General features: G+C 41.4%; 1 long non-coding RNA gene across 2 annotated transcripts in view; it reads left to right on the top strand.

The window, feature by feature from the left end:
• Positions 1-20,740, top strand: part of LOC110341582 — a 61,557-nt gene extending 40,817 nt beyond the window's left edge. Inside the window, exons 1-3 of one of the 2 annotated variants that reach the window (XR_002383550.2) lie at positions 4,832-4,910; positions 18,341-18,390; positions 20,569-20,740. This is a non-coding gene — a long non-coding RNA (uncharacterized LOC110341582). Of the gene's footprint in view, positions 1-4,831; positions 4,911-18,340; positions 18,391-20,568 lie in introns of those variants that run through there. The other variant, XR_002383549.2, reaches the window with a different exon arrangement.
• Positions 20,741-25,140: the final 4,400 nt, after the last annotated feature.

Here is a 25,140-nt window from a genome sequence, read left to right as displayed (position 1 = left end):
CAAGAGATCGGCTGTGATCATTAGCCAATTATAAACAACCCCATTTAAATGAAAACAAAGATTTATAAACAAGATGGGAGTGATTTCAAGCATCTCCAGTCACAATAGTTTGGGGACTAGGCAAGATGAAAGGCCAAAAATTGGTGTAAATTGGTGGAAGAAATGTTGCAAAAAAATGACTGACTCTCTATAATTCTCTGTCTCAAGGAAACAGAGTATAGACACCAGTCTGGACCTTCAAGAACTTCTTGCATAGAGACTGAATAAGATAGTTTTGTTGTTGTTTTGTTAGTTTTATTGAAACAGGGGTTCTCTGCGTAGCCTTGGCAGTCTTAGAACTCACTCTTTAGACAAGGCAGCCCAAAAACTCTGAGAAATCCACTTGCCCCTGGCTCCCATTTTCTGGGATTAAAGGAATGTCACCACTACCTGGTGCAACAAAATGTTTTCAACAGGGCATTGTAAACCATCATATGATAATTTTGGGTGCCACCACCTAGATAAGCCTCCTTGTAACTTCTGTAGTGCTTGGTGATTAGAAGTCACATTCTGGCTCCTACAGATAACATCTCTCCTCAAGTCTCTGGATACTTTATCAAATTTTCCTAAGCAATACACTGCTTCAAGTTTCTTCTCTTCCATTCTATCTTTTTAGAGCACGTCTACCTTCCAAAAAAGTACCCATTCCCTAGTGTCTGGTTTTATATAAAAGGTGGGCCATTACTGAACTATCCTGTATTGTTTTCTCTTCCACACTCCCAAGACTCATCTTTATTTTCCTAAGGATCTTGTAAGTGCTGAAGAGGTAGACACTGTGTTTTATGACTTATACAGCTTATAAAGCTCACCATATACTAAGACACACTTAGTGTTTACTTATTGGATTTCAATTTACAAAATGACATACTGACTTTAAGTCTAACTCCTCAAACTTCAGCATAATTATACATAATTACACATCTGTAAATGTATAGGCTTTCTTAGTGAAAACTATGTAGGCAGTTGTACAGCTGCAGTCATCCCACATGTTCTAATAAATGGTCACAGCTTCTGAACATTTAGTTCTTTCTGATGCTGTATTTATCAGGTAGCTCAGAAGTAAAATAGAATAATTCCTGTACAAAGAATTCGAGATGAAGATGAATATAAAATCTCAGGCCTTTGCTATAGAGCCCCGTCAAGACAACTTTCTCTATAACCTTGGATTGGGTAGCAATGTATTCCCACACAATGTCTGTCACCAGAATATCTTATAGGTAATCCATGTGCAATTGTTTTTCTCCTGTAGCAGAATGGATTTCATGGGCTATAGTGACCAGAGTCACAAATGGATGTAAGTCAGGGTCTCACATGGTGGACAGATCCAAGAAGGGTGGGAAAACCATACAAGGAGAAATGCCTACGAGCAAGTGAAAAAAAGGGAGCACACAGAGGCTAGGATATCAGGGGATAATGATGCAAACCTCACCAAGGGAGGAGAGAGGAAGAAAAGAAAGAAGGAGGGAAAGTTGGATGGAAGCCTCTTAGACTATAGCGCAGTTCTACAAAGTTCTCACAGGATATCGCTGTTACAGAAGTGTTATGTCTGGAAAAAAAGTAGGATTTCCTTTGTGTCATTGTGCTTGGTCATTCACTGAGATTGCCTATGTAGAAGTGTGGGTGCAAGGTTAGAAATGGGCTCAGCACCCTTGTCCCTCAGATGTCTTACAAAGGTGGTCAGAAGGGCCCATTCTCAAGGCAGTCCCAAAGGTCATCCAAGTGTAGTGTCATTATGAAGTAGTCTGTCGATGCCCAAACACAGTGATATGTAAGGGAACAACTTCTGTGAATAGCCGACAACACTGGGTTTGCAACACACGCAAGTCATACAGTGAGTGAATTCATTTAAGAAGTCTATGAGGCCAAGGTAGAGCCCCTAATAAGTTCCTCATCGGTGTAAAATCTTTGGAGTCCCTGGTGGAGAAAGAGTCTATAATGACCAGCACAATTTGGTGATAACTTTGATGTTGATCATTCTTGATTATAAACATGCCTAGATACAATATTGCTATAGGCAACATGTTCTTCAATAATTATGTGTTAAAGCCATAACCTTAGTGTTATGGCTTTGGAGAAGAGGTCTTTGGGAAGTAGCCAAGGGTAGATAATGTTATGATGGTGGGGTACTCATGGTGGGATAAGTGGTTTTCTGAGAAAAAGAAGAGGCCACTCCCCCTGACCCAGGAAGATCCAGTATACAGAGGTTGATCATCCATAAGTCAAGAAAGGAGCCTCAGGAAAGTCTGCTGGCATCTTGAGAGCTTGTCCTTCTGAGCCTCTAGACCTGTGAGACTCTGAGAACTGAGTGTGCACTGGTTAAGTCTCATCTGTGAAGCCTTTTCATGGTCCAATTGAAAGATTAAAACAAATACTTAACAGAGGGAGTTCAACGTCAAAATGAACATGCTTCTTTAGCTTAAACAGGGAAATAATTTTTGGAGAAATTCACTGCTGAATCCCTTGGGTCTTGAGATGCTCATTGCTCTAATTCCTGTTTCTCTTGATGGCTTCATGCCTTGCTGGTTGCTCTTCTGATTATGCGTCTCTGAAAAAGAAGTCCATTAGGTGAAAAAACATATTCACTAAAAATATATGTGATAGCTTCTAGAACTGTAGATGAACTGGAAAGTTAGACTCAAGTCTCTGGACTAACTCTACTCTGATAAGAAATGATCCATTGTCACTGAATAGTCACTGCTGTTGTTACCATTGAGAGTAGGATATAAACAGCCTCTTCGTTTTCTTTAAAGAGAGCTGGCAGGTAGAATCTGACTCATACATCATCATGACTAGCTGCAAGGGAGGCTGGGAAAAGTTACTTTCAGGGATAGGAGCTCTTTGTGCCCTATTAAGATTAAAAAGCAGCAGAATTCCTCAAACAAGAATGATATTAATTTGTTGAGTTGGCAAAGCATATGACACTGAGTTAGAGTGGGTATCACCTCTACCCCAGTTGTCCTTCATTATTTAGTGCCTAGGAGTACAGGCTCAGTAGCTATTTCTCAAATAAGTGCATGCTTCCAAAGAAGCACATTCATTATAAGATTCTCAAATCCTAATATAAGGAATGGAATAGACACTTAAGTCTGTTCTTTCCTGATACTAGACACTAGATTCTGTGTAGAAGTTTGAGAGAACTATTTTATTGCTGGGACACTAACTTAACATCTGAACATTTGTCTTGAAAGACATTTGATCCCATTGCATGATTGTCAAGTGGATGGGAACTGGATTCGTCTAAAGGCAAGTTGCTGGGTCCATCTGGGAAGGATTCTCTTGACCAGATTATTCGAAGTGGCAAGCCCCACCTTGAATGTGGACAGCACCATTGAGTGCAGGACAGCCTTGCTAAAAGGCAGTGGAGGAAGGCAGTTTTGTTTTTGCCTGCTTGCCTTCACAGTCACATGGCAACCTCATCTACTTGGTGGCTGCAGCTGCTGGGGCTGATTTCAGCTTCTTTGGCCTTCCATCGTTGATTGGTGGGGCTATTCTCCAGGAGTCCTTTAGGCCATTGGTTCCAGGTTGGGATTCATAGGGCAGCCAGCTTCACAAGCCAAGCAACTACTGGGTTCCTGGCTTCCCTGGTGTGAGCCAACTTGTGTTGGCTCCTTCAGACCACACTGACCAACATAACCCAGAAAATCCCCTTTAGATGCACTCGTTCTGTAGGTCTGATCCTCCAGAGGCAATGACTAGCAAACGTTTTCAGAGAATTGTTGTTTGCCCACTAAACCTCTTGTTTTCCTGCTTGCTTCAGCGAGGCTACGTGATGAGTCGATGCTGTGCTCCTGTTTGCCCCTGTGCCTCACTGTAGTCCACTCTCCACGGTGTCAGAAACTACACCTTTCTAATTTGGTGTTGTGTGTAGGACATACCATGGGCTCTACTGTTTGTAAAGCATTCAGTGCACGATAAGATCATGGTCTCCAGGTAGTACCCAACTTGTAGCCAAACTGAAGAAATGATGGGAGGTATCATTATAATAGGCTTTTGTATTGTAGAGCTCATATCATTTTTCTCTTATTTGGTTCAGATTCAGAAATTTTTTTATTTAATCCCCTCCCCCAGAGGTTTAGATTCACGCTACACCTGCTATATGAATATATTCATATCGTCTCAGAGAGCCAAGGGTGGTAGAAAGCATATAATGGTTATTGATTTTCCTTAAAAAATGGCATTCCTCATGTTGTTCACTTTACAAGCAATTCAGGGACATTGAATTTAAATAAGGAAATTGAGTGAATTCTAAAATCAGAAGCTAACATTTTAAATTGCTGCAATTCACTCCAGTGTAGTCTTGATGATGTGCCTAAAGTCTGCATATTTCTTGGAGTTTCCAAATCAAGAAATACAACACCTTAGTGATAATCAGTATGAGCATGGCTTGGATGATTTGACCCGTGTCTGGGTGTCATTTTCCTCATTTTTAGTATGTGGCACTCAGCTCTCCCTTACAGCATCAGTAGCAGAACTGGGCTCACACTATGTGGGATTGTCCAACGGGGACGCTTCATGCTGCCCTCTGCCCTCCAACACTCTTCGATCATCTCCCTCATCTTCCTCCTTCTCTTCTAGGCAGAGTGCTCATGAGGGGCATCCCTCTGATCTGTGTCATCTGTCACTGGAGCTCTGCTTCTGTGTCCTTCTCACTGCTCTCCTGGGCCCTCTCCTTCACACAGCCGTCCTCAGCCAGTTGTCACATCAGGAGGCAACAATGAATCATTATTTGAAGAGTCAGTTGCAGATATGGCAGGCAGGGTGTAGTAGCCCTCACAGTATTGCTTGTGCTCTCTTCCAGAAATCATCATTTGAAAATTGAAAAAAAAAAGAGAAAAACTAAAGATAGTATTTGCAGTCTAAGACACAAGAAAGTGAGTATAGAATTCTCCAATAAGAAGAATACCGCTGTTCTCTTTAAGACTGTTAATGGATTTTCACAATTATGTAAAAGATATAAAGTGAAACAAAAAATGAGTGAATAGGTTTTGAACGTATATGAATATTTGCCTACTTGTATGGATGTATAACACATGTATTCCTGGAACCCATAGAGGCCAATAGAGGGCTCTGGATCTTGTGGAACTGCAGTTATAGATGATGGTGGTTCTTCCTGTGTGTGCTGGGAACTAACCCCATGTCCTCTGAAAAAGAGACAGCACTCCCACTGTGTAGGACTTGTTACATAGGCAAGGCTGGTCTTGAATTCATTGAGATCTATGTGCTTTTGACTCCTGAGTTCTGGGATTCAAAGTGTGCATACCATGCCTGGATTCAAGTGAACATTTCTAAAGGATTGACTCACTTGTCTCTTTTCTTTTGGGGGGGACTGGATAGTCACAGTCATATTACTCGTCATACAGATAAAACTGTGATTGGTTCTTGGGCTTCTTGAATTTTTTTTGCTGTTTTTTAAAATTTTTTTTAATTTTATTTTCCAGTTTAAATTTAGATAAGACACAAGGTTGCTTCACAAGTCAGTTCCAGGTCCCTCTCCCATTCCCTCCCCTCCTCCTGTGCCCTCCCCCCAACCCCCCCCCCGTTATCCCCTCATTTCCCCAGGGAGGGTGAGGCCCTCCATGGGGGTGTGCATAGTCTGTCATTTCATATAGGGCAGGGCTCAGACCCTTCCCCAAGAGTTCAGGGTGAGAGTGCACCTCACATTGTTCTATGGGAGTCCAAAGTCCGTGTGTATACTTGGGATGGGTACTGATCTGCTGCCCAAGGCTCAATAGATTCCCTAGGCCTCCTCACTGACACCCAGATTCAGGGGGTCTTGATCAGTCCCATGCTGGATTCCCAGGCTGATGCCTGGGAGGGCTTCTTGAATTTAATTACCATGAATATATTAAGCTTCAAAGCCCCTTACCTTGCGTAATCATTATAACAAATAAATGATCTATTAAAATGACTAAAAGCTTATAATTACAAGACATATGTCTAATTTCTAAACTATAAAACTGGACTTATATTTTTCTTTTTCCCTCTGTTTCCTGATGGGAGGAATTGTTCAAAACTAGATACAAAACACTGACCCACACAGCTATGATAACCTGCATGCATATTTGCAGAGTATATATGCTAATGTTCAACTTGCATATTTACCAAGAAATGGTAAACTTTTAATGATTTCAGCACTAATTGATAAATGTCTTAACAATCCAAGTAAACAAACAACCTTTGTTTCTAGAAAGACAGTCTATTTTACACCTCAATATTTTTGTCTTTATTTACTGTAGTATTATGTATTTCACAAGTCCAAGGAAGTGCTTGGGCTTATCATTCTATGGAATTCAACATTTTTAAGCATAAAATACACGTTGTTATTTAACAAGTATCAAGGATGAAAGTCCAAAGAGAAAATCACCTATAAAAAGTGTCACTTGTTACTGCAGTAATAATCAAGAAAGCATTAAACGCCACATTTTATTGCGATGGATGGAGAATAAACACGGAGACAGCAGTGTACTCTTGTAAATGGTATGACTTGTAAATGTCATGGAGGGCTTATTTAACACTAAAAGGCTTTAAGCATTTGGGAAGGGAGCTTTAAAATTCATGCCAGACAGCTGAAGGTTACATGAGGAAAGGGCAGCTATATATAGCATGCAGGCACACAGGTAATGTAAAATATGAATGGATTATAAAAAAATGCAGAATCTACTTCTAATTGGAGTGTTCATTATATTTGGTATTCTAGAAAGAGCATGTATTGAAGGCTGCAAGCTTGGCATTATGAATATTTTATTTGGTCCCTTGTTTTATATTCATATAAAACAGGATTTCTTTTCTAACTCTCACTTTCTCTCTCTCTCTCTCTCTCTCTCTCTCTCTCTCTCTCTCTCTCTCTCTCTCTCTGTGTGTGTGTGTGTGTGTAAAGCTATTTAAAGACTCACAAATAATTGGGGTTGAGTGTCTGTCATGGATTTATAGCAGTTTTTTCTAGGACATTGTCTTATAAAGTTTATAATAGCCAATGTTAACAGCCCACATTATTCACAGTATTCATTTCTCCACACAACCAAATTAAAGTTGACTGAATTACTTATCCCACTTCTCTGCAAATGATGGTTGATAAGGAAGATTCTTAGAAATTTTCCAAGTCTCTAAACTTTGTTAAGTAGGGAATTCTGTGCAAGACAATCATGGCATTCGGGGGTGGGGAGGTTCACTTGGTGATGAGAAGAGTCCTGGAGGCTCAGCTCAGTAAGCGATGGACAGCATCAGTTAATATATATATATATATATGTATATATATTATATTAGATGATTTAACTATTGTTAGAGTAAAGTTCTCTTTCCAAGGTCGACTTTCAATTTCTTCCCATGCATTTCCTTTAAATTGAAAACACTGGGGAACTCTGTCAAAAATTTGGACTGTGTTCTGAACGTGCTGGAGCAATTAACAGAAGCAACCATGCTATTTTGCATATTTAATTTAGCATTTCTCAGCAGAAAACAATAACAAAATAAGGACCAGGATTGTTTTAAACCAAGATGTCTTATACTATCTAGAGGTTTTTGAGAACCCAAAGAAAAGAAACAAATGGGGAGTGTGCATGCTGTTCATTCTGGTTTGGGAAATCACAATGTTCTAGAAGCTTCGACTGTCTTGTGAGAACAGTGAGCATCTTTTCTGTGAGCATGGACACAATTATCTCCAGATTCTCAGTTGCTCACTAGAAACGGTCTCAGTTGCAGATGTTTTTCATTTCTGAGTCTAAGGAGTGTTCATTTTTCTTTTTTAAGTTATTATTCTTTTTCTATTCTCTAATGGAAAACATGATGACAACAGAACAGAAAGCTCATTTCTGTACAATGCATAGAATTGAACAATGACAGAATTACAAAATCCTAGGGATTTCTTCATTAAAACCATGACACATGTCCCACTACAGCCTTTAGACATGGGACAGAGCTTCCCTCTTGTTGCTAACCAATGTTGTTTTGTGGGTTAAACTAGCACAAATGTATAGTTGTATAGCACAGCTATTAACCCTATGGACCAAAAGTCCTTAAAAAATGGAAAAAATAGAAAAAGGGAATATAGACTTGCCTACAGGCAAATCTTAAGGAGGCATTTTCTCAATGGAGAGTCCTTCTTCCCAAATGACTCTAGCTTGTGTCAAGTTGACAGAAGTCATCACCGGTGAAGTAGCTCCAAAATCTACCTTTACTTCTGAACTATCAGGTGTTGATAGACTCTGGGAGAAGTGAAAACTCACTATTTTTAGTTGTGTGCTCACTGACGAACCCACCAGCCTGCAGTGAATAGCCCCAAACTCATGGTTCATGGTTATACAAACAGCCTTGATTAAACTCAGTGGCTTACAAAACAGTATGAGTAGACATGAATGTGTGAGAGAGATTTGTAGAGAAAGGGGAAACAGACTGGAGGAGCAGGGAGGACAGAGTTAGAACAGTCTGTATTCACTGTGAACTTAGTGAAATTGCCTACAAACAAATTTAATTAAATTTTAAAAAGGCCTGTAAATTGGATCTTGTGGCTGTGCTCCTCCTGCAAGCTACAAAGGCACATCTGTTCCATTGCTTTTGTGTTGTTTTGTCTGTTCTTTTTTTATGAAGCAGAATTGGGATTTAACAAAAATATTTTAGTATAGTCTTAAGAATGAGGGTTAAATGAGAGAGCCCAGGAAGAGAGACATGCATGTCTGAGAGAGTGGATGTGGTCTCTTTTAAGAAGAACTGTAGAAAGCAAGGTATACCCAAGCATAGGAACAGACTCCTCAAGTGACAGTCACCTTCATTGCTTTTTCTTTCTTCCTTCCTTCCTTTCTTTCTTTCTTCTTTCTTTCGTTCTTTCTTTCTTTCTTTCTTTCTTTCTTCCTTCCTTCCTTCCTTCCTTCCTTTCTTTCTTTCTTTCTTTCTTTCTTTCTTTCTTTCTTTCTTTCTGTCTTTCCTTCTGTACTTCTTAACCTTTCCTTCTTTTTTTCTTTATTTAGTGATTTGAGAGTTTTATACAACATTGTTTCCACTCTCTCCCCCAATTAATCCCAGATGCACTACCTACACAGCCAGTTGTGGGTCCCAGTTTTGAATGATAGCTGATGTATCCAAGGCAATACTTTTCAAAGAACACTGACTCACCCTCTTCCAGAAGCCATCAATTGTCAATAGCTTCTTGAGTATTTCTTTGTGTCCACCTCCCGTCTTCATTCTGGAACTTATGTTGGCTTGGGCTTCAACTGGTCTTGTGGATGTTGTCACACCTGCTGAGAGTTTATATATGCAGCTACCCTGTTGTGTCTGGAAGACACTGTTTTTAATATTTTAGTCTATGAGAGAGAGAGAGAGAGAGAGAGAGAGAGAGAGAGAGAGAGAGAGAGAGACTACAGTAGCACATTCTTGTCAAGGTCAGATGACCTTTAAGGTATGTGCTCTCTCTCTCTCTCTCTCTGTCTCTCTCTGTCTCTCTTTCTCTGCCTCTGTCTGTCTCTGTCTGTCTGTCTGTCTGTCTGTCTCTGTCTCTCTCTGTCTGTCTGTCTCTGTCTCTGTCTCTGTCTCTGTCTCTCTCTCTCAAGATTTGGATCAGTGCTCTTGATAACACTGTTGTAGTTAAGATGCCAGGCATGACACGCTGCTTTTTTATGTGGCAACCCAGGTTGCCAGAGTTTCTTGGTGCTTTTGTCTGCTGAACCAGCTCTCTGCCAAATCCTTGGAACTACCTCCATTCCTTGGATTATGGGCCCATAGCCTCTCTGTTCTTTGACTCCTTCATGGCATCTCCTCCCTTTAGTAAAGATCCCTGTGAATACAGAGTAATCACCTAGGTAAAACAAAATACTCTTTTCATATCAAGATCCTCATGCTAATGTTACGATCTCCCCCTCACACACACTTCAGCCCAGGCATCACGATATGGACACCTTTGGGGATTATTTTATATATCCTCCATAGGTCGTGTAGTGTCATATATCTCCAGCCCTCATGTGTTTTTGGTAGTTGATCTTAATTGATGATTATTTTGAAACTCATTTCAGAACTTTAGGGAGGAGAGTAGGACATCTAAATGGCTAGATACGTGAGGAACCGAGATAGCATAGTTTAAGATCTTCAGACTCCACCCCAAAGCATTGTTCCTCCATGTATTCAACATTAGCAAAATTGATTCCAAGATACAATGATTTTTTAATTTTAATTTCTTTCTCTACTCAACTTCAATATGCTCATTTCCTGTGCAGGTGTTAATGAGCTGTGAAATGATGGGATTGTTAGATAATATTTCTGAGAAAAGTAATAGATGTTAGAGAACTGACTCATACTCATGATAATAAAGCTATGATCACTTGGCCCGAACATATTACTAGTTAGGGAATAATGAGATTGCAATTACAGAATTATCTGTAAGTAAGAAGGTCCTCCAGAGAAATGACAGTGAAATCACTCTGAGATGGTCCTTTTGTCCATCACCTGCCCATCGTAGCCTCATCTCAGCCTTGAAGAGAGATATGGTGCTTCACTCTCATCAGGAATAAAAGAAACAGGAAATTAATTGGGGCCCATTTTATTTTGTTTTATTTCTGGCATGACATTTTTTAGACATTGATATTTCATAATAATGAAATTTTCCTTTTTTTATTAGCCTGGAAGGTTTTAGCATCCATGGCCTGTTGCCAATACACGTTATTTTTGGAGAAGATCTATTTAATTGTTTTTTTTCATTTTTTAAATTTAAATTAGAAACAAGCTTGTTTTACATGTCAACCCCAGTTCCCTCTCCCTCCTCTCCTCCCCTGTCCCCCACCAACCCCCTATCTCATCTCCTTTCTGCTCCCCAGGGAGGGATCTTCATAGTCTGCCATATCATTTGGAGCAGGGTCTAGATCATGTCCCATATGTCTAGGCTGGCAGAGTATCCCCTCTATGTAGAGTGGGCTCCCAAAGACCATTCGTATACTAGGGAAAAATGTTGATCCACTACCAGAGGCCCCATAGATTAACCAGACTTCCAAACTGATGTCCTCATTCAGGAGTCTGGAGCAGTCCTGTGCTGATTTCCCAGCTATCACTCTGGCGTCCAGGAGCTCCCCCTTGTTAAGGTCAGCTGTTTCTGTGGGTTTCTCCAGCCTGATCTTGACCCCTTTACTCATCACTCCTCCCTCTCTGCAACTGGATTCTAGAGTTCAGCTCAGTGTTTAGCTGTGGGCGTCTGTTTCTGCTTCCATCAGCTACTGGATGAAGGCTCTAGGATAGCATATAAAGTAGTCATCAATTTCATTGTCGGGGAAGGGTTTTAAAGGTAGCATCTTCACTATTGCTTAGATTATTACTTGGGTTAACCTTAGATCTCTGGACATTTTCCTAGTGCCAGATTTCTCTTTAAACCTATAATGGCTCCCTCTATTGTGGCATCTCTTTTCTTGCTCTTCTCTGTTCTTCCCCTGACTCAATTTTCCTGCTCTCTCTTTTCCTCCTCTCCCCTACTCTTCTCCCCTTCCCATTCTTCTGACTCCCCTCCCTTCCCCCATGCTCTCAATTAGCTCAGGTTAGTTTGTACCCTTCCCCTTCTCCAGGGGACCATGTATGTCTGTCTCTCTTAGGGTCCTCCTTGTTTCCTAGCTTCTCTGGTAGTGTGAATTGTAGGCTGGTACTCCTTTGCTCTATGTCTAAAATCCATATATGAGTGAGTACATACCATGTTTGTCTTTTTGTGACTGGGTTACCTCGCTCAGGATAGTTTCTCCTAGTTCTATCGATTTGCTTTCGAGTTTCAAGATTCCATTTTTTTTTTCTGCTGAGTAATACTCCATTGTGTAAATGTACCACATTTTCTCCATCCATTCTTCAGATGAGGGGCATCCAGGTTCTGGCTATTATAAATAATGCTTCTACAAACATGACTGAACAGATGTCCCTGTTGTATGAATGTGCATCTTTTGGGTATATGCCTAAGAGTTGAATTGCTGGATCTTGTGGTAGACTGATTCCCATTTTCCTGAAGAATCTCCATACTGATTTCCAAGGTGGCTGTACAAGTTGAGTTGGCACTCCCACCAGTGGTGGAGGAGTGTTCCCCTTTCTCCACATCCTCTCCAGCATAAACTGTCATTGATGTTTTTTATTTTAGCTATTCTGACAGGAGTGAGATGGTATCTCAGAATTGTTTTGAAATTGTAAGTCTGGTCAGCCTTCCCTGTCCGTGGCTGTATCTACAGACTTAATCAACTGCAGAAAGAAATCCTGTAGGAAAAATGCTGCATCTGAACTGAGTGTGCACACCATTCTTCCTGCAATCATTCCTAATCAAAACAGAATATTCTGATCAAAAGCAACTTAGGGGAGGAAAGGGTTTATTTGTCTTACTCTTCCAGGTCACAGGTCATCTTTAGACAAATCATGGCAGGAACTTGAGCAGAGGATATGGAGGAATGCTGCTAACTGGCTCACTCTCTGGCTTGTTTCCCAACTAACTCTCTAATACAGCCGAGGGATGTTGCTAACACAGTGGTGTGGGCTCATTACCAATTAGCAAGTGGGACAATCCCTCACAGACTTAATCACATGCCTATTGTCTGGTTAATTTGTCATTTGAGATTGTCTCAGATAACTCTAGGCTGTGTCAAGTTGACAGCTGATATTAACTAGGATGCTGGATATGATTTGAATTATTTGGGAAGATTAACATAGCTTTAATGAAAATGCCATGATATTTTAAATAAGAGATTCATAATCATCCTCATATTATGATATCCATAAGTATTCTGAAATCAGTTGCCCTTGGATAGGAAGAAATCACTGCTAGAGCTAAGTAATTTGCTGTAATTCCTTCCTGAGACTTGTTTTGTGAACTTTGAGATCAGTACATAAAATTTTCATGTACTAGTAAAAATTTTTCAAGTAATAGTTACAATATGTACATATAATTCTCTCATTTGTATTTTGTGTTTAAACAATTATTTTCATGTGGGAAAGTTAAAAAACACAGTCTTACATAATATCTCAGGTTTCCTAAGACCTACTATAGAGATCCGACTGGCCTTCAACTATGTCAATCTTTCTGCCTCTGCCTCTTGAGTGCGGGATTAACAGACAAGCACCATTTGCCTCCCAAAACAACTAATTCCGAATAACTATGTTCTCACTTTAAGTTACAAATGTAACTATGTATGTGGTGCTAATTATCAAGGCTTTGCCTCATGTAGCATTTTTTCTTGATAGGAATTAAATACCCCCAACTGGATGCAGGCATGTAGAAGACTGTAGAAAGATCCATATCTATCGCCATTCACAAAACTTAAGTCTAAATGGATCAAAGACCTCAACATAAATCCAGCCACACCAAACCTCTTAGAAAAGAAAGTGGGAAGTACCCTTAAAGGAATTGATACAGGAGACCACTTTCTGAAAGTAACACTAGTTGCACAGACACTAAGATGGACAATTGATAAATGGGACCTCTTGAAACTGAGAAGCTTCTATAAGGCAAAGGACACAGTCAACAAGACAAAAAGGCAACCCACAGAATGGGGAGATATATTCACTAACCCCACATCTGACAGAGAGCTTGTTGCAAAAATTTATAAAGAACTCAAGAAGCTAGTCACCAAAGCACCAAATAATCCAATTAAAAAGTGGGGTACAGAAATAGAGAATTTTTAATAGAGGAGTCTATAATGGCTGAGAGACACTTAAGAAAGTACTCAACATCCTTAGCCATCAGGGATATGCAAATCAAAACAATTCTGAGATACCATCTTACTCCTGTCAGAATGGCTAAAACCAAAAACACTAGTGACCATTTGTGCTGGAGAGGATATGGAGAAAGGGGAACACTCCTCCACTGCTGGTGGGAGTGCCAACTCATACAGCCACTTTGGAAATAAGGATGGAGGTTCCTCAGAAAAATGGGAATCAGTCTACCTCAAGATCCAGCAATCCCACTCTTAGGCATATACCCAAAAGATACACATTCATACAACAAGGACATCTGTTCAGCTATGTTCATAGCAGCTTTATTTGTAATAGCTGGAACCTAGAAGAAGCCTAGATGCCTTGAAGCAACCTAGATCAACTGAAGAATGGATAGAGAAATTGTGGTACATCTACACAATGGAATACTACTCAGTGGAAGAAAACAATGGAATCTTGAAATTTGTAAGCAAATGGATAGAACTAGAAGAAACCCTCCTGAGCAAGGTAACCCAGTCACAAAAAGACAAACATGGTATATACTTACTCATATATGGATTTTAGACATAGGGCCAAGGAGTACCAGCCTACAATTCACACCACCAGAGAAGCTAGGAAACAAGGAGAACCCTAAGAGAGAAATACATGGTCCCCTGGAGAAAGGGAAAGGGACCAGATTGCCTGAGCTAATTGGGAGCATGGGGGGGTGCAGGGAATTAGGAGAAAGAGGAGGGGAGAGGAGGATAGGAGAGAGCAGGAAGATCGAGTCAGGGGAAGAATAGAGAGCAAGAAAAGAGATGCCATAATAGAGGGAGCCATTGTAAGTTTAAACAGAAATCTGGCACTAGGGAAATGTTCAGAGATCTACAAAGATGACGCCAACTAACAATCTAAACAATAGTGGAGAGGCTACCTTAAAAACCCTTCCCCGATAATGAGATTGATGACTACCTTCATCCAGTAGCTGATGGAAGCAGAGGCAGACACCCACAGCTAGACACTGAGCTGAACTCTGGAATCCAGTTTCAGAGAGGGTGGAGTGATGAGCAAAGGGGTCAAGATCAGGCTGGAGAAACCCATAGACACAGCTGACCTGAATAAGGGGAACTCATGGACCCCAGACTGATACTTGAGAAACCAGCATAGGAATGACCCAGACCCCCTGATCATGGTGTCAGTTAGGAGGCCTGGGCACTCTATGCGGCCTCTGGCAGTGGATCAGTATTTATCCCTAGTACACGAATGGACTTTGGAAGCCCAGTCCACATAGAGGGATACTCTCTCAGCCACACAAGGGAAGGGCCTAGGCCCTGCTCCAAATGATATGACAGACTATGAAGATCCCCCATGGAAGGCCTCACCCTCCCAGGGGAGCAGAAAGGGGATGAGATAGGGGGTTGGTCGGTGGCACGGAGGAGGGGAGAGAAACAGAACTGGGTCTGACATGTAAAACAAGCTTGCTTCTAATTTAAATTTTAAAACAAGGGAAAAAAGGAGTCAAATGTCCCATGTGCTTTGAGTGCAGTCCCATCTCACATCCTTGATGACTGCCACCTCTCGAGTTATGACTTTTCCTTGCATATCCCACCTTCTTGGTGATTTTTATTTAGATAAATATCCTACCTTGCCACCAATTGAAAAAAGTAACTTTAAAAGTCAGAAGTTTGTTTGGTGGCCATTGCTCCAGTGCTAACTTTCTCACTGGTACAGACAGTCCTCTCCTAGCCTTTTCTACGTCCGCCATCCTCTGAGACCTCTTAGGCTATTTGATCTCTCATTGTTCCTATTCCAACTCTAAGGCAATATGCTGAATAATATAATGAACACATGTAATTTTCAAACACTTTGTGCCTAATCCAAATATTTAGGAAGAAAAATTGATTCATAGGTAATATAACTTAAGTAGTATAATTCAGTATTTAGCACATTCAAATAGAATTACATCACTTTATCTCTTCCCTTTTCTCCCTCCAGCACTTCTCAGGTACACCCCTACAACTCCTCTCCTGCCCACTCAAATTGACAACCTCCTTTTTGTTTATTCTTGTGTGTGTGTGTGTGTGTGTGTGTGTGTGTGTGTGTGTGTGTGTGTCTGGGTGTAAATGTAGCGCAAGCTCTTCTTATAATGCCTCAGTCCTGCCCCACACCTCCCTTACAGAAGTTTCCATGAAGTTCTGAACTTGTGTGCATAGCTGGTTATCAGATATTGATAACTACGGGGTATGTGGTGGTCTGAAGGAAAATGACCCCAAAGGGAGTGGCACATCAGGAGGCGTGGCCTTGTTGGAGGATGCGTGCCACTGTGGAGGCAGACTTCGAGGTTTCATTTATGCTCAAGCCACACTCAGTGAGACAGACCACTTCCCGCTAATTGCACAGCATGTAGTACTCTTAGCTATGTCTCCAGTAGCGTGTCTGCCTGTGTCCTTCCATGTTCTACCATGATAATAATGGACTGAAACTCTGAACTATAGGCTATGCAATTAAACGTTTTCTTTTATAAGAGTTGCCATGTCATGGTGTCTCTTCACAACAATAGAAAGCCTAACTAAGACAGTGTAGGAATATTCAATAATTCTTAAATCCATGTGAATGATGTCCTCTTACAGCTTAAATGTTTTTCATTTAGTATGATTTTCAAGATTTTTTTCTTACTGACACATATATCCGTAGTTTCCTCATTTTCCACTATGTATAGTTTGTAATGCTTTAGTTTCCTGTAACATACTTACCCATCCTCCTTTCATTTGCTGTTAGACTGTTACCACTTTTGTTGTGTTAAAAAAAAACACCATACTGCAGTGAATACTCCTGTAAGCTTCCTGGCAGCAATTCTATTATAAATAGAATGTTTAGGGTAGAAGCAATATGTGTACTCAAATTTCCTTATGAATTTTAATTTATGGATATTATAACACGAGGTGGTTTTCCAAAGTGTGGATACCAAATTTTTGGTCTTTGTTGAGCTTGCAGGATGTTACTGTGTTTTGTTTAGTATTATTAGTTTTGGTGAGTCAGAAATCCTCTCCATCCTGACTCCATCATGAGAGCCTCCCACTGCCAGTATTTGAAGAGGTCAGCCCCCAACTGTTTACTTCTTTACTGGTTTATTTTAGTTTCTTAAATTGTAAGAGTTTAATGACAAATGAAAACCCACTTTTTTAAATTGCTTGATTTACAGCAGTAGGAAATTATATATTAGTATTTTATATTAGTAGAGAAATGAGCTAGAATCTAAAGAATAGTAGACACCGTAGCATCATGAGCTGAATAATCTAGAGCCTGACTGATTCAGTCACCACTGAAGCTCCACCAGTTCTGAGTCACCAAGTTCTTACATAAATCAGCACAGTGGACATCCTTTGACTCCACAGGTGGCATGCCACAGCACAGGACTTGTCCTGAGGATATTTCTAGGCAACTGGACTGAGATCCAAGTTGGTGAGTGAGTGATTGATATCTGCTCTGTTTCCTTTTGCTTCTACCCTGAATGCCAAAATGGAGCAATACATGCTGAACAGATTACTCCAACAACAACAAGCTAGGTCAGGAACCATGGACTCTCATCTATCAACTGTTGCCAACAGTGTGCGTTGAAGTCTGCAGGAGTCCAGGACATAGGGAGGCATTGCACTGCTTTTACTGCATGCAAAGATGCCTTTAGGAGTCATGCATAGTTCTATTTCTTGCAGATACCCTTCCTTAGACACAGAAGACCAAATATACCTGGATCTGTAATTATCTACTTTTGTTTTTTATTGGAACAATGTCTTGTTGCTTAGGAACTGGGGTGTATTCCATAAATACATGTTTAATTTTTTTGTTTTGCTCCCACGGTTATTAAGTTTTATTAAAATACATGCCCTGTGCAGCATTTGTTGGTTCAGAATAAGTATGAACTGCACATAGCCCATTAACTATAAATAAAATATTCCACTTTCAATTTTCATTTCAATTTATTTTCTGACATAATTTGGTTTCTACAGAAAGCAACTGTTTATGTACAATAAAGAGTGCACAGCTAAAGGTGATTTATCCAGTGTCCCATTAGGAGATGCTCTCTCTCTCTGAGCATTTCTCCCACAATGAGTGCTATAAGAAATAATATTTATTATGTTGACACTGGAAAAATAATGATCCTAAATCTTCACAAAACTACCTAATCCAATTCCCTGATTGTATATGCCAGAGAACTGAGCCTCTGAGAGACTGTGCAGATGACCTGAGTCCTGTTACAACCAATGTCAGAATTCCCACCATGTCAATCTTCAGCTGACATTATCTTTTTCTATATATACCATCCATTGTAAATGTACAAGTGCCTCAACCAGTGCCAAAAATGATCTCTGTAGATTTTTAATGTTGAAAAAGCCTTTAATGTCCAAAACTTCTGTCTTGGTAGTGAGTCACATTGATTACACATCTAACAAATTCCTTCCACACCTCTGTGTGACCACAACTAACTGTGCTGAATGTTACCATCTGTTTTATTAAACCTGCTACCACATTATTCCAGAAACAGTGTATATGAGACTGTGAGTATGTAAGAATTAGGCAGTATGATGGTCACACAAACACTCTGTATTCATGATATAAGTTGAGGACCAGCGTGTGGCCTTTGTTGAGGTTAATCATATGTCTCCTTCCCTTTTAGAATCTATCCTCCTGGTATGGAATGCTATCGTTGGGTCTCTACCATGGCAGGTAAGCAGTCTACTTATTTCTATTATGCTATGATAACTTTGCTTAACAAGTTCCTCTGCACAAAACAACATGTGGTCTTTCATGGCCATCTGGAAATGTCTTATTCAAAGATCATGGAGTTTGCATGCACTGATAAGATCGGGCTATGGGTAAATAAAAACATGTCTGGTTCTACATCCAGAACTTTCCCAGTGTACCCAGGCCCACTTGAGCATCCGCCGTCTAGCTAGTACCTCCCTAGTCTGCCGGTTTTGTAGCTCTTGTTCAGGAGGAGCAGACACTTCTCTGTTGGCCACTGTGGCAGTACTGGGAACATGGCTGGGGAGCTGCTGGGGCCTTCTATCGGCTGTGGCTTCATGCAGCTCTTACAGAGGTGCATGTCTCTGCTTCAGCTCTTTGTCTTGCTTTATTATGCCGCCATTTCTCATTCCCCGGCTCTCACCAAGTCAGCATCTTATCTGCCTGCCATATCACCCCCAAAGAAAATCCAATTTGCTGCCTTTTTCATAAACAATATTGATATTTCATAACAACTTGTGACTAAGAAGGTAGATAAAATAAATCTGTTTTTTTGTTTTGATGATAGTGCCACACAGGTATCATCTGTTTTGATACAATATTAAATTCTTAAACTAGTTTCATTTTTTGTTAAAGTAACCTCATCTAGAAATATTAAGTAAAATGAACTATATAGAGTAGCTTAAGTTCTCAATATTGAAAGAAATTTTATTATCAAGGAGGGAAAAACCAGGAACTGAGGTGAAACGATAAGAGAAAAATCAACTAAATATCTTACCTGTCTGTTTATATTTATATTTATGTTTATATTTACTCTAATAGTGTGTGTACATGCATGCTGTCTCTCTCTCTCTCTTTCTGTCTCTGTCGTGTGTGTGTGTGTGTGTGTGTGTGTGTGTGTGTGTGTGTGTGTGTCTATGCCTGTGCTATGTTTGGGAGACTGTGGAAAAGACAAGTTTATTCTTCACTCGATGGGGAGTTCTTGGCTAGACTGCACTATGTCTTGAAGATTCTTGGCTGGAAATTGTAGGGTGACTATGCAGATAACTATATGCATTTGTGTCTCTCAGAGACATCATTAGAGAAGGAAATTAGTAAAGCAGAAATAAATCACTTTTAAAAAGTATATATATGCACTGTCTTAAAAATCTGATTTTCATCTTGGACTTCTTAGCCAGCAGCAGCAATGATGTAAGGGAGGTGAGCTGTGGTCCCTGTGAAGATATGTTGGGGTGTTCCTTCCTTTGTACCTGAGAATGTGACCTTCTTAGCAACTAGGGTATTCACACATGCAATCAAGTGAGGCACTGCTGTATGCTTAACATTGGTGATCCTTATAAGAGGGAAGACCATGTGAAAACAGATAACACTGATAGAATGACAGCCACCTCACAGGTAGAGTGGGAATGATACAGCTACATGCCAAGGGACATATTCTCGTGGGGTATTTCATTGCATTTGAAACCTGAGACTGTTTTAATAAAATCAATCTTGATCAGGGGGCAGAGTCAACAGCTAGTTGACAGGAATTAGCCAAAGAGAGTACAGAGGAGACAGAAAGATGGATAGAGAGAAGCCTAGGAAGGAGTAGGGAGGGACTTGGAGTTTTGTAGTCTTTTTGTTTGGGGATGGCTAGAGAGATGCTCTCTTGCTGGGTATCCAGCCAAAAAGGTAGGTCAGCTTCTTGGCCTCTCTGAGCTAGCAGGTTTTCACCCCAACATCCAACTCCTGAACCTTTATTGGTAAATTGAATGATAGAGACTTAGTTAAAAACTACGTTTGATGGCAGTGGCAGGGCTGGTGCCAGCCTTGGCCTAAGGGCTGGGTGCTAACTGTGGGACCAATGGGCCACACATGCTACTTAAAATATCAACAGATTCAGGTGTAGCCAATAAACCTACCAAAAACCGAAGCAGAGAGGAAAGGCAGCTCTACCAGAGTGGAGAGCAGGCAAGGACGGGTTCCATCTGGAGTAGCAAGGGACTGTCACTCTATCAGCATTCTGAGTTTTCCCTTTGTCTTCTGGCTTCATCTATGCTTTAAGTCACTGTATTTGAGGCATTTCTTTACTGCAATCTTAGAAAATGAGTTCAGACAGTTAACATCAAACATGGGAAGAATCTCTTGCTTGTGTGTTCATGAGTCCCGCTTTTCTCATAGGGTGAAGAGGAGATTTCCTCCCATCTTCCATGGAGCCAATAACCCAGAGCCTGACTCTGTAAGGCTTCAGGACCTGGCTGGGGTCCATTGAGGAGCTCAGAGAAAGTGACACCATCATTATCTGACTTTAAACCTACTAAAGCTGAGTGGATTAAAGGCCTGTCTTCCCTCCCGTTGTCCTCACTGTGTGATTATGATAATGGAGAGAACGTGGTATTGGTGGTTAAGCGGGGATGTTCTACAGAGTCCTTGTAGAAAGCACAGTTAAACTCAAGCAGTGTCAGTACACTTTTCCCCACACACAAGCTGTCTTTCCTGTTAGTTAGTTGCCTGTGGTTCCACCTACTACCGGGGAAACAGCTCTCCATTTTATCAGGCCCAGGATTTGGATGAGACGAAGATTCACAGCTCTGGGGCCAGCATGGGAACCAGCGCTGCAAGGACAGGATGCAGTTGTCAGCATTAGGTGTCATCAAAGAGAGCCTGTACCTGCCCAGTCTTGGAAGCATTAGAGGTCCTAGTTGAGCGTCCTGAGCTGCTCCTCCTCCGCTCATCTGTTTGCAGCTGTCCATGAAGCAGACACCTTGTTGTCTGAGGCTCTGCCTAGCTGTAGACAAGGATGGTAATTCTCAAAGAAACACTGTGCTGCTGAAATGGAGTGTGCAGACAGAGACATCTGAATGATGTGCTTGGGAGAGGGCAAGGGGCCTTGGATAACCTGCTCCGGGTGCGCCCTGCCACCAGCCCCTCACCAGCTAAGACAGGGTCTTACTCTCCACCTTCCCCGACCCTTCTTTCCAAGATTATTAGAGGTAACAGCTGCTCTTCTTACGACATCTGTGCTAGTTATGTTGGTTTGCTCTCTCCAGGACATAGCCAGTAGGATTGAGTGCATCTCACAACATGTGGTCTCTGGAGTGAGTGTCCTGACTGTGTTCCTGGGAATCTGAACTGTGTTTGAAGCATTAAGATCTTTCTGTACCTGAGCACTGACACATATGGCCAACGCTAATGTTAGTGATTGCAGAAGGAGACATTCCATGCTAATTGTCATGCATCAAATGCAGGCAGCCAGGTCATCTGGTACTCATTGCTTTGAAAGTGCTTGTCACACATTGCAATTTGTTTTCATGTAATCGACATCAGCTCAGGTCAAACTCAGACCTTTTTCTGGTTGGGGAATGGTTTCCTGATTTCTGTAAACTACAACCTAAGGACTTTGTTTAAGCAAATGGAGCAATGAAGTTGAGTTGTGGTTAAAGAAGTCAGGTTCCCACCTTATTTACAGCTGCTACATTTTACACGCCAGCCTGTTTCAAAGTGTAGGCTTACATAAATCTTTCGTTTGGTGCATTCAATAATCCAGGATCGCTGTTTGGCCACTATCGTCTTTTTAAAATGCAGATCATATATTTAAAGGCCACACTCAAGTATACTTTGCTAAATTTTACTTAAAATTAAGATTTTAAAACACAAAATTATCTTATATTTCAGCATTACATTCCTTCCTCAAGTAGTAAAAATGTCTGAATAAAAATAAAATATTAGGTTTAGTGACAGCCGATTGTGAGCTAAGAGTTCCATCTAGTGGACACCTAAGGAAGTTCATTTAACTATTAATTAAATGATAGTGCAAATTATGGGGCCTTGGGTAGTATTTATCCCTGGTGTACAAATAGACTTTGATTGTCCATGACACAATATGGGATGCTCTCTCAGCTGGGACTCTTGGGGGAGGCCCTATACCCTGCCCTAAATGAAATGACAGTCACTGGAGATTCACCATGGAGGGCCTCACCCTCCCTGGGGTTCAAAGTGGAGATTGGGTGGAGGACTGGGGGACCTGGTGGGGAGGGCAGGGGAGGAGGGGAGGGAGAGGGAGCTGGGATTGACATGTGAAACAAGATTGTTTCTAACTTAAATAGAAAAAAATCAATCAGTTTTGCTTCCATATTAGAAAGTGGTGCAGTTGATAGCGAAATTATTCATAATCAGGATATATATCTACAAAGATGACATACTATGGCATGTGAGGAAGCTATACTTTGGAATATGATGTTCTCAGCAAATGCCATGGGGCCATCTGGTTAAACACGAACAATGTAGACATATAAGACGGGAGGCCAAGACTGTCCCTCTTGCTTATAAACTTTTCCTGAGTTTTCTTTTGACATAATCAATTAATATTATCAAACCAAACTCCCACAGAAATAGTAAACAAAATAGAACTCCCCCGCCCCACCCCACCCCACCCCTGCGTGTAGAGATGGGCGTGGATACAGGAAAACAACTCACTTAACTATCCTCTCAGAGACAATTCTCACAATGAGTGCAGGGAGAAAGAAGGCTTCATCAACCCCTCAGGAGAGCTCTCTGGCCACTGCTAGAAGACCTGGTGACATCTCACCCATTTTCTGTTGAGCCTATGGCCGCCAGAGTCTGCTGGAGTTCTTCCGGCATGATCATCATGGGTTTCCGCCCTCCTCTTCTGAGAACAGGTCACCTCTGTGGGTTGCACCTCCTCTCACTTCCCTAGCACGTCTGTCCCTTTGCCGAATGAACTGCGCGTGAAAGCTAGAGTCCCATCAAATGCTACGGAATGTTTCTTTCCAAATGACCCTGTTTCCTGACTTCGGTAAAACAGCTTATGACAACAACACAACTCAGGATTGAGGAGTGTGGTTCATTACTGTCTGTGTGTCGACATCAAGTGCGAGGCTCGGAGAGAAGATTTAGGTCTCTTCCTCACTTTTCTTCCTTTACAAAGGCCCCAGGGTTACTTCTGGGAGAGCCTGTCCTCACAAAGACTGCCCTGAGTGTGTCGTCATTTGAGCAAAGCAGCATGTGAGAGAAAGATGCCATGCAATAGGGTTCAAGCAGAGGGGGTTTTGGTTAGGGGGAAAGGGATCATAAAAGGGGGAGAGGGGAAGGGGGAGACTGGCCTCTGGGGACAGGAGCAGCAGGAGAGTGGAGACAGGCAGAGAGAGAGAGAGAGAGAGAGAGAGAGAGAGAGAGAGAGAGAGAGAGAGAGAGAGAGAGAGAGAGAGAGAGAGAGAGAGAGGAGAGCATGGGAGGTAGGCAGGGCCCCTTTATGAGGGAAACATAGTGAATAAGCACTGGTGGTGGTCTTAGTGGCTGCAGCTGAGGGCATATCCTATCAGAACCCCAAGGACAGGCCAGTACAGATACCTGAATACTAACAACAAGGTCTGTTTAAGATCAATGGGTTAAAAAGGTAATTTCACACTTTTGACTGAATTCACTCTCCTGCAGCATTTGTTAAATAGGTGTTTGACTGCTCATTTGTTAAATAGGTGTTTGACTGCTCATTACAGAACATAAGACTGGGAAAACTATGCAAGTGAGTAGTAGAGTAGAAGACTGCAGTTGAAGATAAAGAGAATGGTGGTAAAAAGTTTACAGTATTATACTGGGGGTATTGCTCAGTTGGTGGAGAGCTTGCCCAGTGGTCAAAGGCCAGTTCTAGCCTTGGAACCACATAAACTGGTTATGGTGACCCAGGCCTGTCATCCCAGCTCATGGAAGCCAGCCACAGAAAAATCAGAAGCTTGAGGTCATCTTCAGCCACACAGTGGGTTCAAGACCACGTAAGTTTCTGTCTCAAAAACAAACAAAAATACAGTGTTTACTGAGCACTAACCTCATCCATCAGTGATATGCTAAGCACTTTCCAAAGCAGCGTTTTCCATAATAATCTGAATCACACAAATCAGGCTACGAATGAGACTATTTAGCAGAGTAGGGAACTGAGGCACTGGGTGCTTGTAAACACAACCAATGTCACAATGCTGAAACACAGCAATGTAAGATTTGAATCCAATGAGCAGTCATGTTCTTGGACTCAACACTATTCTAGACTATTGTGATCACAAAGGAAAATCACAATTGCAAACAAACAAACAAATTTAAAACAAAAACAAAACAAAAATAACCTTATGCCAGTTCAACAAATCTCTGTGACTGGTTTGTGTCAGGTCCTGTGATGCTTCCTAAAACAGAGATAGGTAAGTTGGTCTCAGATGGTCATGTTCTCATGAACGTCTTTCAGACCTTGAACACGGCTGTGAGAAACCTCTACCACCATAGCCTTCGCCTACCATGCAGCCCCAGCAAACGGTGTCTAGACACCACATACCATCCAGCTGTGTGCTGCCTTGCCAGCCATGAGCTCACCCCACACCGCTGCTGTTAGCAGCACACGGGCTGCTGTGCTGGCAGTAGCTCAGGCCTGCTAATTGGGACAGGTGCAGAGTGTGATGACAGCCGACCACCCACAGAGTTGTGACACAGCCTGCTAAGGCCAGAGGAACGGAAAGGAACAAACAGGAAAACCTGATCTGCAGGCTAGGCGGCTATGGCTGCCAGCTAAGAATGAGTAGTTGGAGACCCTCTGAGGGTACGTAAGGGGAAAGAGGACCATTTCTAGAATGGGAATTCCTTAATCTTATTGAAAAAAATGGTAGAACCACAGGAAATGAGTCAACTGAGAACAAATGGTAGGACCACAGGAAACACATGCTACACGCAACCACCAGTCTGCCAAAATAGATC

The sequence above is a fragment of the Mesocricetus auratus genome, unplaced genomic scaffold (assembly GCF_017639785.1).
Source record: "Mesocricetus auratus isolate SY011 unplaced genomic scaffold, BCM_Maur_2.0 Super-Scaffold_100008, whole genome shotgun sequence".
In the NCBI taxonomy this organism is placed as follows: Eukaryota; Metazoa; Chordata; class Mammalia; order Rodentia; family Cricetidae; genus Mesocricetus; species Mesocricetus auratus.
This window is presented reverse-complemented; position numbering and strand designations above follow the sequence as displayed.